The sequence below is a fragment of the Phyllobates terribilis genome, unplaced genomic scaffold (genome assembly GCF_046119375.1).
Source record: "Phyllobates terribilis strain yellow unplaced genomic scaffold, ASM4611937v1 Scaffold_11__3_contigs__length_659146591, whole genome shotgun sequence".
NCBI lineage: Eukaryota > Metazoa > Chordata > Amphibia > Anura > Dendrobatidae > Phyllobates > Phyllobates terribilis.
The window spans coordinates 416,479,558-416,493,748 of NW_027362771.1; positions in this window are offsets into that span (position 1 = coordinate 416,479,558).

Genomic DNA, 14,191 nt, shown 5'->3' on the forward strand with positions numbered 1-14,191 from the left:
GTTAATCAGTCATCAGTTAAGCAGGTAAAAGGTCTGGAGCTGATTCCAGGTGTGGCATTCGCATTTGGAAGCTGTTGCTGTGAATCCACAACAAGCAGTCAAAGGAGCTCTCAATGGAAGAGAAACAGACCTTCATTAAGGTGAAACTAAAGAAATAATCTGTCAAAGAGAGAGCAGAAATGTGAGATGTGGCTAAATCAACAGTTTTGTACATTCTACAAAAAAATAGAGCGCACTGGTGAGCTTTAGAACTTTAATGTCCACCTAAGGCAACAGTGGTGGATGATCGCAGAATTCTTCCCATGCTGAAGAAACACCTTCACAACATCCACCTAAGTGAAGACCACTCTCCATCATGTGGGTGTTTCAGTATCGAAGTCTACCATAAAGAGAAGATTTCATGACCTCAAATACAGAGGGTTCACCACAAGGTGCAAACCATTAATCAGACTTTGATTGTAGTGGACATCCACTTTAAGGCAAAGAAGTGGAATATTCTGCAATGGCTGAATCAATCACCAGATCTCAACCCCATTGAGCATGCATTTTACATGCTTAACCTCTTCCTGACCTATGATTTACAGGTACGTCATATCTTGCAGGTGCTTCCCGCAAATGGATGTACCAGCAGGTCATGGCGATTGGGAGGGCACAGGAGCTGTGCTAGCACCATCGCCGCCAGGAGCTCAGCTTAAGTGATCACAGGCCCTGTCTGTTTAACCCTCTAAATACGATCGATTGCAGCATTTAGAAGATTAGGTGAGGGGGGAGGCGGCTCCCTCTCCTGCCCGATCGGCACCCCCCCCCCCCCCCCTGCGATCAAAGGTCCGATGTTTACCTTGACAGCAGGAGATCAAATAATGATGACCTGGACTGCTGGCTATGGTGACCTTTTAGACCATGGCAGGAGCATTATCTAAAAGGTGTTCTGCCAGTGTGACTCTGACAGGTGCAATGCATTATATAAGTGAACCAGAGTAATGAAAGTTGAAGTCCCATAGAGGGACTAAGTAAAAACCTGTAAAAAATATATATAAAAATATGCCAATATCTATATTTCTGTACAAACAAAAATAAAGTTCTCATATTTGAATTCCTGCGTCCAGAACTAGTTGATCTAAAACTGTCACACTATTTAACCCTTACAGTGAACACCTTAAAAAAGTAAATAAACAGTAGACAAAGTGGAATAACACGCAGTAAAAAAGTCGTTCGTCAATAGAAATGGTATGGTATAGCTGAAAATGACATCTTGTCCCGCAAAAATCAAGCCTCATATAGCTCAGTCAGTGGAAAAATAAAAAAGCTATAGCTGTCAGCATAAGACCAACCCCCCCAAATTTTTTTTTTCAATAAAATAGTTATTAGGAAAAAGCATCAAAATAAAAAAACATAAATGTGGTATCACTGTATTCATATTGACCTGAAAAATAAAGCTGTGTTATCACTTTTAAGACACAGTGAACGGCAGAAAAATGAAAAAAATTACAGCCTTCAAAATATGGTGATGCTAAAAAACTTTATTTTGTAAAAAGCGGTTTTAGTGTGATAGTAGCCAAACATAAAAAAATGAGATAAATGTGGTATCACTGTAACTGTAGTGAGCCAAAGAATAAATCTGTCTTATCACTTGTGAACGGCATAAAAATAAAAACAATTCTTCACCTGCAGTTGATTTGTCCTTTCTGCCTACCAAAGGTCGCAGTAAAGCTCGGCTCACATTTATTCTGCACTTACATCGAGATTTCCGTGTAAATCTTTGAAATGCGTGATTTAAACAAAATTCCAGATAGAAAATTGATTGTAATGAGGCAGATGGAGTCACTTTGAACTCCCGTCTGGCCTTTGATCCGGCGGTGTCCATTCCATTTAGGCATGCACAAAAGCACGGTCTAACAAAGTTTCGTGCGCCTTTGAAAAAACACATTGCTGAATTGAGTTCAGAGTAATCCCGCTGCGTCCATGAATGGAGACATTGGGGATTTCGAGATTTCATCTAAATTACGTATTTTGGACATGTAGAAGGAAACCCTGATGTAAATTCTCAGCATAGAGCACAGGATAAATGTGAACTAATCCCAAACCCAAATGCAAAATCTGGAGTTAAAACAATTTTTTTGTGCAAACATGTAATACATTTTTTTTTTTTTTTTTACTGCCCAATGGTATAAAATTCTGTGACGCACCTGTGGCGTCAATATGATCACTGCATGATTAGATGAGTTCATTGAAAGGTGTAGTTTATAAAATGGGGTCACTTATTGGAGATTCTACTGTTCTGGCACCTTTACGGCTCTGCCAATGTGACATGACACCCGAAAACCATTCTAGCAAAATTTGCACTATAATATGGCGCTCTTTCCCTTCTGAGATTTCCACAGTGCCTGAAAATAGTTCCCGATTACATGCAGGGTATTGGTGCACTCAGGAAAAAATGGACCTCACAGTTTCTTGTGCAATTTCTCCTATTAGCTCTTGGGAAATTTTAAAAACTTGGTGCTAAAACAACATTTTAGTGGTAAAAATGTAATTCACTGCCCAATGGTATAAAATTCTGTGAGACGCATGTGGTATCAACATGCTCACTGCACCCTTCGATGAATTTAGTGAGGGGCGTAGTTTATAAAATGGAATCACTTATGGGAGATTCTATTCTCCTGGCACCTTTATGGCTCTGCCAATATGACACGGCTCCCTCAAACTATTTAAGCAACATCTGAACTCCAATTCAGTCAATCTCTGACAGCAGCATTTAACATTGCCGTGCCGGAAGCGTGTCACTTACCACGCCCATCGGTGACCCCGTCACATGATCACGGGTCACCGATGGGTTGGCATGACAACCTGGGGTCTGCAGCAGACCCCTGTAGTTGTCATGGCCAGATTGCTATGAGCGCTGCCCAGGTCGGCGCTCATGGCAAGTGAGCAAATCTGGTGCATATAGGCGATCAGGTAATTGCTGCTTCTAGTCTCCCAAGAAGTAAAAAAAAAAAAAAAAAAATTTTTTTTTAAAAATATAAAAAAAATAAAAGTTTAAATCACCCCCCTTTTCACCCGTTCAAAATAAAACAATAATAAAAAAAAAACCACATACACAGATTTGGTATTGCTGCGTTCAGAATCGCCCGACATATCAATATTTAAAAAAATTAATCCGATTTGGTAAACGGCATAACATGAAAAAAAAATTCTAAACCCCGGAATTATGGTTTTTTGGTCACAACATTGCAATAAAATGCAATAACGGGCGATCAAAACATCGGCTCTACCCCAAAATGGTATAAAAAAAAAAAAGCATCAGCCCGGAACGCAAAAATAAAGCTCTCACCCGGCCCCAGATCACAAAAAATTGAGACGCTATGGGTCTCGGGGAAAATGGCGTTTTTTTCACCACTTAAAAAAGAACCTATATATGTTTGGTGTCTACGAACTCGTAATGACCTGGAGAATAGTAATGGCAGGTCAGTTTTACCATTCAGTGAATGTGGTAAAAAAAACAAACCAAAAAACAACTGTGGTATTGCACTTTTTTTTTTTTTGCAATTTCACCGCACTTGAAATTTTTTTCTCGATTTCCAGTACACTATATAGTAAAACCAGTGATGTCGTTCAAAAGTCCAAATTGTCCCGCAAAAAATAAGCCCTCGCATGGCCAGATTGACAGAAAAATAAAGTTATGGCTCTTGGAAAAGGGGAGCAAAAAACAAAAACACAAAAATGGAAAATGCTCCGATCATGAAGGGGTTAATTCCTGTGAAGCACCTAAAGGGTTAATAAGCTTCTTGAATGTATATTTGAGGGGTGTAGTTTTTAAAATGGTGTCACTTTTGGGTATTTTCTGTCCCATAGGCCCCTCAAAAAAAAAAAAAGATGTGGTCTCCCCCCCCAAAAAAAATTGGTTTTGGAAATTTTGCTGGGAAAATGAAAAATTGCTGATAAACTTTTAACCCTTCTAACTTCCTAACAAAAAAAAGAATGTTTCAAAAATGATGCTGATGTAAAGTAGACATGTCGTAAATGTTAGTTATACCACACAAAATAGTTTAGAAAATTTTGCAATTTTCAAACTTTGAATTTTTATAACCAGATATTTGTTTGTAAAATTTTTGATATTTTCATAAATAAATACAAATCATACCGCCCAACATTTACCACAAACATGAAGTACATTATGTCACGCAAAAAAAAAGCAATCTCAGAATCACATTTCACAGGATATTTTTGTTCAAACCCTTTAATTAAATCTGAAAGACTACAATTCAATTGCATCTCAGCTGTTTTATTTTAAAAATGCAGAGGCCAAATCACGAAGATTTGGTCACTGTCCAAATATTTCTGGACTGTACACTTCTGCTGTTAGGTTTGCATTGTGTAGAAAATAAATTCAAACAAGTTTCTGGAGTATAAAATCTGTGCAACTCATAATTCTGACTGTTTTCAGTTGTGGAGCCACCTTTTGATTGTAGGATGACTAACAAATCTTGCTATTTTATTTGCCTGTGAATGTTAAATTATTCACCTTCAGTTATACTTATGCGCCAATGTCAATGTCTTTTTTTTTTTTTTTATGTATTTTCCCTATTCTATTAAAGGGGCTGTCTACTACTCGGACAACCCATTTTCAATCACTATGCTACCCCCTTAGAAAATAACGACACCTTATAGTCACCTTGGCGCTGTTCCAGCAGTGTCGGCACTGGCTCTCCCAAGGCTTGCGTGAAATTGTTACACGGTGCCCGATGGCAATTGGTGCTGGCTTCACTCTCCCCTCCTTTGAAAAATGGATGGACATATTTGCTCACAGGTTCCTCCACTATTGTATGGACAGAAGTGCTGGTCAGTGTGTGAGGAAAGCTGCACTAACAAGAAAAAGTGGTGACTTCCTTACCTGAGGACCCATCAGTGAGCTCGTTTTTACAATCGAACAGGAAAGTGTGTAACATTTTTATAAATCTATCTTTGTGAGCTTACGACTTACAGTCTACATTAAAGTTGAATGTGCAGGGAAACAAAAAGCTTGCAAAAGCCAAAAGGTGCTATATTTGTAATGAAACCCAATTTCATAAAAATAATTTTAGTTCAACATACATTTAAGTAAAAAAAAAAAATCCCTATAGGTGACTCAGTATGCTGTTTCTCTTCCCCTTACTGAAGCACTCTCGCAAGAGGACTCATAGAGTTATATGAAAAAGTTTGGGCACCCCTATTAATCTTAAGCTTAATGTTTTATAAAAAATTGGTGTTTTTGCAACAGCTATTTCAGTTTGATATATATGTAATAACTGTTGGATACAGTAATGTTTCTGCCTTGAAATGAGGTTTATTGTACTAACGGAAAATGTGCAATCTGCATTCAAACAAAATTTGACAGGTGCATAAGTATGTGCACCCTTATCATTTTCTTGTTTTAAATACTCCTACCTACTTTTTACTGACTTACTAAAGCACTTTTTTTGGTTTTGTATCCTCATTGAGCTTTGAACTTCATAGCCAGGTGTATGCAATCATGAGAAAAGCTACTTAAAGTGGCCACTTGCAAGTTGTTCTCCTGTATGAATCTCCTCTGAAGAGTGGCATCATGGGCTCCTCAAAACAACTGTCAAATGATCTGAAAACAAAGATTATTCTACAGAGTTGTTCAAGGGAAGGATACAAAAAGCAGTCTCAGAGATTTAACCTGTCAGTTTCCACTGTGAGGCACATAGTAAGGAAATGGAAGAACACAGGGGCAGTTCTTGTTAAGGCCAGAAGTGGCAGGCCAAGAAAAACATCAGAAAGGCAGAGAAGAAGAAGGGTGACATCAGTCAAGGACAATCCTCAGACCACCTCCAGAGAGCTGCAGCATCAACTTGCTGCAGATGGTGTCACTGTGCATCGGTCAACTATACAACGCACTTTGCACAAGGAGAAGCTGTATGGGAGAGTGATGCGAAAGAAGCCGTTTCTGCAAGCACGCCACAAACAGAGTCGGCTGAGGTATGCAAAAGCACATTTGGAGAAGCCAATTTCTCTTTGGAAGAAGGTCCTGTGGACTGATGAAACCAAAATTGAGTTGTTTGGTCATACAAAAAGGCGTTATGCATGGCGGCAAAAAAACACAGCATTCCAAGAAAAACACTTGCTACCCACAGTAAAATTTGGTGGAGGTTCCATCATGCTTTGGGGCTGTGTGGCCAATGCCGGCAGCGGGAATCTTGTTAAAGTTGAGGGACGCATGGATTCCACTCAGTATCAGCAGATTCTTGACAATAATGTTCAAGAATCAGTGACAAAGTTGAAGTTACGCAGGGGATGGATCTTTCAGCAAGACAATGTTCCAAAACACCGCTCCAAATCTACTCAGGCATTCATGCAGAGGAACAATTACAATGTTCTGGAATGGCCATCCCAATGCCCAGACCTGAATATCATTGAACATCTGTGGGATCATTTGAAGAGGGCTTTCCATGCTCGGCAACCATCAAACTTAACTGAACTGGAATTGTTTTGTAAAGAGGAATGGTCAAAAATACCTTCATCCAGGATCCAGGAAACCATTAAAAGCTACAGGAAGCGACTAGAGGCTGTTATTTTTGCAAAAGGAGGATCTACTAAAAATTAATGTCACTTTTCTGGTGAGGTGCCCATACTTATGCACCTGTCAAATTTTGTTTGAATGCAGATTGCACATTTTCTGTTACTACAATAAACCTCATTTCAAGGCAGAAACATTACTGTGTCCAACAGTTATTACATATATCAAAGTGAAATAGCTGTTGCAAAAACACCAATTTTTAGAAAACATTAAGATTAATAGGGGTGCCCAAACTTTTTCATATAACTGTATTTATTGCTTTAGCCCCACAAAGAGCACAAGGGCATTACTTATAGTGCAGTACAAGAGACGACCTACTTGTTTGTCCTCTATCTCCATCTCTCCCTCCTCCATCCTCTTTGATTGACAACGCTGCCTGTATAGAGAAGGTTTGAGATAGATCACCTTAAATGAAGATAATAATAAAAAGATAGTATTTCCACACTGATCTTTCTAAATCCATATTAAAAAAGCCCGGGTTAAGATTTTTTTTTCCTAGTAAAGGATGTTTTTATTAACCAGACACCAATATGGGTCAATAGGTTTAGGCAGGTTCATAGAGTCCTAATAAATCGAGCAGCTGGAGTACAAATGCAAAAGGTAAGTAGTATTCAAATTAATGTGAGATAGACACTATAAAAAGCAGCCAAAGTGGATCTGCTCTTTGAGGCCTAAAGGAGTAGTGGTTCCCAATCGATAAAGCCATCTTGTCTCCTTCTGAAAAATCTTTTTGATCCAATCTACTCCTCTCGGAGATGGTGCTATGGCCTCTGTTGCACTAAATTTAAAACAATCAAGATTTCTCCCATGTACCTGTAACATGGCGTGGGGCGGTAGGTTCTGGCGAGGCACTGTTCTCCGGCGCCCTGGCACATTACATGAAAGTGTGGGTCCTGGCTGGGTGTGTGGACTTGTGAGGGTATTATGCCTGTGCAGACCATATGTAACCGATGTTGCTGGTTTGCCAGGACCAGATGGTTCATATTTCAATGGGGTAGATCACCATTCAACAATAAACTCTTTACTGAACGGCAACTTAGTAAGGGTTAGTCCTCAGTAGTATACTCCAAGGATCTCTACGTCCGTTGTTTCTCCCTACTTTGCCACAACCCAGCTTTAACACCACAGTCCTGATTAACAAATCCCCTTTACTTGTTCAGCAGTTCCGCATCCTATTTGTTCCACTACTGGCTCCCTGGAACATCAGCTTGGGACCTTTCACTAGTTCCCCGTACTCAGTCATGTTTAGGCCCGTTACCTTCAGTGTTGTAAGCTCATGGTCTTGTGGCTTGGCGTCCTCTCCTGGGACCCATCTCTGGAAGGGCACTCTGTCTTAGTCACTCACCCTCAGGATCTCGCTATCCCTTCTCTCTGGTCTCGTCTATTTAGGGTCACCCTCGAATACGGCACTGGACACCTTGGACCTTGTGGTCCACTTACTACACACTCCAGACCCTATCTGTCTTCCTAGCAGGAAGCAGTCACTTTCCCTAACACTATCCCAGGGCCGGCTCCAGGTTTTTGTGGGCCCTGGGCGAAAGAGTCTCAGTGGGCCCCTTTAACACATACCACGATTCATGATGCACAGATACCGCAGAGATATATATATAGTACAAGGCCAAAGATTTCACTTCTTACATTACTTGAGCGATATCTATTGTAAATTCTACAATAGCTTCGAAACTGGCGAATCCTCGCAGCACACAGTGCAGACCGGACAGTATAGTCCTCCATACAGTATTATGGGCACCACATAGTTCTCTATACAGTATTATGGGCCCCATATATTGCTCCATACAGAATAATGACCCCACATAGTCCTTAATACAGTATTATGGGCCCCATATATTGCTCCATACAGAATAATGGACCCCATATAACGCTCCATACAGGATGCTGGCCCCCCATATAACACTCCATAGAGGATACTGGCCCCCATATAACGCTCCATACAGAATACTGGCCCCCACATAATGCCCCATGCAGGATGTCATCCCTCCCCCCCAATATAATGCCCTACGCAGGATGTCACCCCCCCATATAATGCCCCATGCAGGATGTCACCCCTCCATATAATGCCCCATGCAGGATGCCATCACCCCCCTCCCATATAATGCCCCATTTTGGATGCTATCACCCCCCCATATAATGCCCCATGCAGGATGTCACCTCTCCCTACCATATAATGCCCCATGCAGAATGTCACCTCTCCCCCCAATGTAATGACCCATGCAGGATGTCACCTCTCCTTCCCATATAATGCCCCATGCAGGATGTCATCCCCCCATATAATGGCCCATGCAGGATGTCATCACCCCCCCCATATAATGCCCCATGCAGGATGTCATCATCCCCCCCAATGCCCCAATCTATACATATAAAAAAAAATCAAATACCTCACTTCTCACCTCCAGCCTCACCGGCGTCTTCCCGCTCTGCGCTGCCTGTGACTGCTCAAGAGAGAGCGCGGTGTAGAGACGTCACCCTGAGCAAGCGAGTGGGAGGGCGGGTGCTGACACCGGCTCCACACCGCTCACGGGTCCAAAAGCACGCCGGGGTGCCCGACAGCGAGTGGGCCCCCCCACCTGCTCAGGGCCCCGGCACTTGCCCCGGTGCTGACGCCGGTCCTGCACTATCCCCTCCCACTATGGGAGTCCCAAACATTAACTCTAGATGTTCCTTACACTATTGCTTATCTTATATTACTACACACATTTAACACACATCACAATTTACATATCACAATACAGTACATCACACAACAATAAGGCTGAGTTCACACGATGCAGTTTTAATGCATTTCTGCGGCGTTTTTTCCACCTCAGAAATGCATTAAAACCGCTTGGTAATAGGTCTGCCATGTATCCCAATGATAATCCGCATGTGCTGTGCACATGATGCGGAAATTTCCGCTGCGGATTATCATTGCGGTACAAACCGCAGCACAACCAATTTTGGCGCTATTCCGCGGCAAATTCGCGCCCATTGACTTGCATTGAATCGCAGCAAACCCGCATGTATAATATCTATACATGCGGATTTGCTGCGTTTCAATGTAAATCAATAGGCGCAAAATCGCGCCGCAGCTGGCATTCCGCTGCTCTGGCTGATAACAGCGTACAATAATTTTTTTTTTTTTTAAACGTGTTTTTTATTTCATTAAAATACTTTATTCTGGCCGTGTTTTTTATTGAAAAAGTGGCGACTATTTCACTACGCGGTTAGTAATAGGGCGTTTTATAGATGTCCTAAATTACTAACCTGGGCTTCATGTCAGTCGCCAATACAAGGCTGACGTGAACTCCAACCCCATTACCCCTTACCACCGCTACAGGGCAGTGTGGAAGAGCGAGGCTAAGCGTCAGATTTGGCGCATCTTATGGATGCGCCATTTCTGGGACTGCTGAGGGGTGATATTAATAGCCTCAGAGGGGGCTAGTATTCATGGCCCCTTCCATGGCTATTAATATCAGCCCGCAGCTGTCTAGTTTAGCTTTTGCTGGCTAGATTTTATAGGGGGACCCCACGTCAATTTTTTTCTGGGGTTTCCCTGTAATCTAGTCAGTAAAGGCTAAACAAAAAACAGCTGTGGGCTGATATTAATAGCCATGGAACATTGTTGGCTAATGGCCCCTTTTGCGGCTACTAATATCAGCCCCCAGTGGTTGGTTTTCCCTCTGCTGGTTATAAAAATGATGCGGGAGCCCACGCCATTTTTTTTTTAAATTTTCAGATCTGTGCCCATATTCACATGTACCGACAACAAAAGTGCGGTATTAGTACACTGCGTTTTGGACGCAACATAAATACGTTGTGTCCAAAGCGCTGCTGAGTGTTGATCGGGGGATGTAGTGGCTAACGAACCAGCTTTGAGATGTTAATTATGCCCAGGGAAAATGTTTGCCTAATGGCACCTTCCCAGGCTAAAAAAAAACAGCTCACAGCAGACGCATAAATTACATGAATAGATATGCTAATGAAGACTGGGTGTATGGGATCAGCTGACACCCAGCTCTTTTGTTTGGTGATGTCAAGGTCAATCAGACCTTTTCATGACCAAACAAAGTAAAGAAACCACACAGACACAGTGTAAATACTTTATTTTAAATACAACAGACCCATTCTTTAATCATTTAAATGAACCAATATACTCACCCCAGTTCTATGGTAAAGGGCTTAAGCAATGTTCCACCAAATGATTTTTGGAGCTAAATAAAGTTATTCATTGATGCGCAAAACCGCTTCAAAAACAGCTTAAAAAATTCATGTAATAACGCGTCAAAAACACATGCAAATCCACATGCGTTTTTTTCTGCCAGGGAAAAGCAAAAACGCTCAGGAAATTTCTGCTTCAAATCCGCATCGTGTGCACATACCCTAAAACTTGTCTCTTCAAGGGGGAAATGTCGCTGCATGTCCATATCTCTACATACCTCCCTAACATGTCTTGAAATCGGGGTGTCACGTGAATTACAGATGTCCCCTATATGGTCACAGATTCTACTTTTAAATTCTTTTGGTTTTCCCAATTTATTCAAGTTTCAGGTGCATTTGAATAAACAGATTACACCCATGGTATTGGTATTGCAATTGGCAAAATGTAAACAGTTATAGACTCTAAAAAAAATTGGCAACTCTGATATATCTGCAAAACCTATATCTACCACATTTGAAGGTTCCCAAAATTCTATTCACTAACCATGTTCCAGGTTGTTTGGAGGATGTATATGCACTATGCACCAGTTGATCCCGAATTGAGCCAGCAAGGTCTAAGAGGCTTCGGTCAGTGCAACACTGACAGGTGTATTGCATTGCAATGCTGGTGCATTGAAATGCATTATAATAGCAATCCGAGTAATAAAAGTTAAAGTCCCATAGAGAGATTAAATCAAAAAGTAAAAATAGTTTTAAAAAATCATAAAATAAATGAACAAAAAATGACAAAAAAATTAAACTAGTAAATAGGTACATTTATGTAAAAGTAAAATAAACCCCAAAAATATACATATTTGGATTCGCCGCGTCTGGAACGATCCGACCTATAAAACTGTCACACTAACTCCTTCAATGAACTCCATAAAAAAAGTTTAAAACACTATGCTTTTTCATCTTGTTGCCAAAAAAGTGGAATAAAACGCAATCAAAAAGTTGAATGTAAATAAAAATGGTATAACTGAAAACATCATTGTTACGCTCGCGCCTGGACTGACTGACGTGAGCGTGGTTAGTGGTCCCACTGGGCCACGAACCGAGGAGTGCCTGGAGGGGCTTGACTAGGGGCCTCGCCAGATCCGACCACGAACACACGGTGGCTTAATCGACTCCGTGGTCTGAGGAGGGAATATGGGTGGTGGCCCAGGTGCTACTCCAGGCCAGACCCCGGTCACGGCTGTTGACCCACACTGGGGAATGCAGGAACGGGCAGGCACGGCTGGTATGCAGACAGGCGGGTACTGGCAGGCACGGCTGGTATGCAGACAGGCGGGTACTGGCAGGCATGGCTGGTATGCAGACAGGCGGGTACTGGCAGGCACCACTGGTTAGGGACCAGTACAGACTGGGATACCGGAACAGAGCCGCAGGTGCGATGGACAAGCAGAGCAAAACCGCAGGTGCGGAGGACAAGCGGAGCAGAGCAGAACCGCAGGTGCGGATAGCAAGCAGAGCAGAGCGAAACCGCAGGTGCGGAGGGCAAGCAGAGCGAAACCGCAGGTGCGGAGGGCAAGCAGAGCAGAGCGAAACCGCAGGTGCGGAGGGCAAGCAGAGCAGAGTGAAACCGCAGGTGCTGAGGGCAAGCAGAGCAGAGCGAAACCGCAGGTGCGGAGGGCAAGCAGAGCAGAGCAAAACCGCAGGTGCGGAGGGCAAGCAGAGCAGAGCGAAACTGCAGGTGCGGAGGGCAAGCAGAGCAGAGTAAAACCGCAGGTGCGGAGGGCAAGCAGAGCAGAACGAAACCGCAGGTGCGGAGGGCAAGCAGAGCAGAGTGAAACCGCAGGTGCTGAGGGCAAGCAGAGCAAAACCGCAGGTGCGGAGGGCAAGAAGAGCAGAGCAAAACCGCAGGTGCGGAGGGCAAGCAGAGCAGAGCGAAACCGCAGGTGCGGAGGGCAAGCAGAGCAGAGCGAAACCGCAGGTGCGGAGGGCAAGCAGAGCAGAGTGAAACCGCAGGTGCTGAGGGCAAGCAGAGCAGAGCGAAACCGCAGGTGCTGAGGACAAGCAGAGCAGAGCGAAACCGCAGGTACTGAGGGCAAGCAGAGCAGAGCAAAACTGCAGGTGCGGAGGGAAAGCACAGCAGAGCAAAACCGCAGGTGCGGAGGGAAAGCAGAGCAGAGCGAAACTGCAGGTGCGGAGGGAAAGCAGAGCAGAGCAAAACCGCAGGTGTGGAGGGCAAGCAGAGCAGAGCGAAACCGTAGGTGCACATTAGGACTGCGCGCAGTGTAACTTTAAGAATCAGGAAGTAACAGGGCCGCCGCCCTAAGCAATCAGACAAGAGACATGCACACAGCAAGTAATGGAGCAAAGTGTGCAGCCTGGACTGATAGGTAAGCTGGCGGTCTTGCATGGTGGGAGATGTTAAGCCATGCCAGCATGCCAGGGATGTTACAATCATCTTGTCCCACAAAAAAAAACACACGCCAAACAGCTCCTTCAGTGGTTAAATAAAAAAGGTGTAGCTCTCAGAATATAGCAATGCAAAAACCATTCTTTTTTCTATAAAAAAATTGTTTTTATTGTATAAATGAGGCAAAACAAAAAAAATTATATAAATGTGGTATCGCTGTTAGCTTACTGACCCGAAGAATAAAGCTGTCTTATCACTTTTACCATATGGTGAATGACATAAAAAAAATCCTGAATTGTTGGTTTTTTCATTGTGCCTCCCAAAAATCGATAGAATAGAAAGCGATCAAAAAATGTTCTGTGCCTGAAAATGGTACCATTAAAAACGTAAACTTGTCCCGGAAAAAACAAGCCCTCACATGACTCTGTCAGCAGAACAATAAAAAAAACTATAGCCTTCAAAATATGGTGATGTCAAAAAACTTTATTTGGTAAAGAAAGTGTTCTTAGTGTGATAGTAGCCAAATATAAAAAAACAAGATAAATCTGGTATCGCTGTAATCGTATTGACCCGAATAATAAATCCATCCTTTGACTTATATCACAAGGTGATCGGCGTAAAAAATAAATAAATAAAACCAATTCTTCACCTGCTGTTTATTTGTTCATTCTGTCTCACAAAGATCGCAGTAAGGCTCACTCACATTTATCCTGCGCCCTACGCTGAGCGCTTACATCGGGGTTTCCATGTAAATCTCTGAAATACGTGATTCAGACATAACCCCCGGCCGAAGATTCCCTATAATGAGGCAGATGGAGGCACTGTGGATGGGCTTTGGCCTATGATTCAGTGGTGTTAGTCTTTTTAGGCATACACAAAAGCGCGGTCGACCAGAGTTTTGTGCACTATTGAAAAGAAGGACACCTCTGAACAGAGGCCAGACGGAGTCCAGAGTAACTCTGCTGAATCATTATGGTGAATGGACCCGTTTGGGGTTTCATCTGAATCACGTCAATAAGACCTTCAACAAAAGCCACAAAAAAAGCAAGTCCCCACTCAGG